Here is a 3,490-nt window from a genome sequence, read left to right as displayed (position 1 = left end):
AAAAAAAAAATTTATCATTAAATTCCCGACTTAAATCTCAAATAACCAATGTTTGCGGGTTTTCGTCATTAAAGTCAAACCGGGTTGTAGAAATTCGATTCATCAATATTGGGTCTCTGGAATTCTTCGTTGATATACTCTCACCTGTTTATCATCATATTCATCATTAGTCCATCATTAATCCATCATATTTAACCTAATTAATTTGTTTAGTTTTTAATTTGTTAATTAACCTTATTAATCTTGTAATAATTAGTTCCAATTCCGTTTCATCCATGTTTATTGCTTTCATGACCATTAATCACATGTAAATAATCTGTAAATCACTTTCATCCGAGTCAAATATTATTAATCGATCATTAAAATTACCAACGAGTATTAACGACTTGCAATTCCTAGAACTGAGCCAAGGAACAGACGCAGCGACTGCTACGCCTCTTCCAAGGGACGCAGCACTGCTGCGCCTGTTCCTGGCTGATTCCTGTCCCTGAACTACCGTTTTGCCTTGACCTAGTTTATTAATTACGTATTAATTAACTATTACTCGTATTATCACCTTAATTCCTATTCGTTAATTTATTTATTTATCTTCTTTCCAAATTATCCGTTTTAGATGTATTTTCGACATAAATCAATTAAATCCGATGTAATTATTGTAATTTACATTATTGTATTTATTGTATTCCATGTATCATATTGTATTGTATGCCTTCACATGTAATTAAACTTAAATCCCAACTTTGACCCAATTGTATGATTAAATTACGTGTTTACCGACTTAGTCTAATTCTTCACATGTTAGGATTAATTTAATGGATGTTGCATTGCAAGCATATAATCGACAATATATCGAGTATAGATAACTTCCCTAATCATTAGTAGAGGCCGCTATCGAGGCGGGCGGGATTAGGTGTTCGATCAAAAGAGCTTCCTAATACGTACCCTCACCCCTTACTCCAGATCTCTGTGAACATCCGTGTTCATTGGCATCCACGAGAGTCATTCTAGACATAGAATGCTAAGGGTAAGGAGTTCTTGGTGTTCATGTCACTACTTTGTGTCTTGACATGGCACGAGGTATTCGAACGGTTTCCAATTTTCCACAATAAATTGGTGGCGACTCCACAAATGCAAACGCTTGTTCTCTCCCCCCAAGCGCCCCCGTGGGCCCGCGTCCACAGTTTGGCGACTCCGCTGGGGATAATACACTTACGTGTAGCCAAAAGGGTGTCCGCCCTTCTCTTCTCCTATTTCTCACGTGATTAGTATAAATAGGAGCCTTCGCTCCTCATATTTCTCACGCGAGTGTCTGCCCTTCTCTTCTCCCTTTGCATTCTAGACCACGTTCTTACTTTTTGGCGTCTACGTGCTTGAACATTCGACCACATAAGCTCGGATCCTTCTGAGTACCAGCCTCGTTTGCATGACCGACCAATTTGACAAACTCCACAATCAATCAACTTAATTAATCTTAATCGTTTTCCTCTTACGAGGGCACTTTCGTTACATTCGAGTCGAACATCACTAATCGTAAACTTAGTTCATCTCGTTTTGTCAGACATGTAAGTCTGAGGGTGTAAATCCTTCTTTATTTATTGTTCTTTACTTTTTGTATCATTAATGTAAGATTTATGTCGAAAATACTTATTAAAACCGATTTATAAAACCACGTTTAAAACCCCTTTTACGGATTACCAGAAGATAACCGTCGAGAAAGGACGCAGCAACTGCTGCGCCTCTTCGAAGGAGCGCAGTACCTCCTGCGCCTCTTCGTGAGGGGCCCGAGCCTCGCTTCCTTTCTTCTTCCTTCGTCCTCTGTAAATTCGTTTGCTTTTATTTGTTTTCGTTTGTTTTCGTCAATTCTTTGATACAATAGCATAATAATCTCATATGTACATTATTTATCATTCATTAACGCGATTAATTCGTCATTAATTCCGACTTAAATCCCTTATAATCCAATATTTGCGGGTTTTCGTCTTTAAACTCAATCCGGGTTGTAGAAATTCGATTCATTCATATTGAATTTCTGGAATTCGATCTTTGATATATTTCCACCTGTCTATTGTCATATTCATCATTAGTTTCTCTATTAATTAGTTATGTTCAACCTATTTAGTTCACCCATGTTATTAATCAATCTTTCATGTAATTAATTCGTTTGCATTCGTTTCATCCATGTGTTTTATTGCTTTTATGACTCATTCACATGTAAATAATCTGTTAAATCACTTTCATCCGAGTCAATTATCGTAATCAATCATTAAATTCACCAATTAAAATTAACGATTTGCAGTTCCGACTTCACAGCCAGAACTCACCCTTGGAACAGACGCAGCAACTGCTGCGCCTCTTCCACAGGGCGTAGTCCTGTTGCGCCTGTTCCAGGATGATTTCTGCCTCTGAACTTCCATTCTGCCTTGACCTAATTAATTAGTTTACGTATAATTAACTATTAACCGTATTATCGCCTAATTTCTGTTCGTTAATTCATTCCTTTATTCTTTTTCTCAAATTATCCGTTTTAGAAGTATTTTCGACATAAATCATCTAAACCCGATGTAATTATTGTAATTTTTCATTATTGTAATTTTCCTTTATTGTATTTATCATTGTACCTTTTTATCATTTGTATGTTTCACATGTAATTGAACCTTAATTCCTACTTCGACCTAATTGCATGTTAAATTAATTGTTCACCGACTTAGTCTAATCTTCACATGCTAGGATCAAAACTTGGATGTTGCATTGCATGCATATCCGACGATATATCGAGTATGAATAACTTCCCTAATCATTAGTAAAGGCCGCTATCGAGGCGGGCGGGATTAGGTGTTCGATCAAAAGAGCTTCCTAATACGTACCCTCACCCCTTACTCCAGATCTCTGTGAACATCCGTGTTCATTGGCATCCACGAGAGTCATTCTAGACATAGAATGCTAAGGGTAACGAGTTCTTGGTGTTCATGTCTCTACTTTGTGTCTTGACATGACACGAGGTATTCGAACGGTTCCAATTTCCTATAAAAATTGGTGGCGACTCCACAAATACAAACGCTTGTTCTCTTCCTTCCCAAGCGCCCCCGTGGGCCCGCGTCCACAGTTTGGCGACTCCGCTGGTGAAAATACACTTGCGTGTAGCCAAGGGTGTAACTTGAACAAGGTTAGGGAATAGTTTGTACAAGACAATTGTCGGTTTTCATAACTCGGTCTTCCTAGATCGCTTTATTCGGCCTTCCTAGACCCAACCCAACCCATTCGACCAATCGTCCCGTCTAAACGGTCCTAATTCTTATTTGGGCCTAAGGATGGATAGCGATTGACGTCATCCATACCATGATGCTTACTCTTGTTTGTATCAAGGACCTTCACTACTTGAGGAAATGGACTAGGAATCGGCCTTAGTCTTGTTTGGTACGAGTCTCTCCACAGACTTCGGGTTTTATTGTTCGGTATGGCAACCCACCCTTTAAACCAAAACCCATTTAAA

Source organism: Silene latifolia, chromosome 3 (genome assembly GCF_048544455.1).
Source record: "Silene latifolia isolate original U9 population chromosome 3, ASM4854445v1, whole genome shotgun sequence".
Taxonomy (NCBI): domain Eukaryota; kingdom Viridiplantae; phylum Streptophyta; class Magnoliopsida; order Caryophyllales; family Caryophyllaceae; genus Silene; species Silene latifolia.
Note: the sequence above shows the minus strand (reverse complement) of the source record.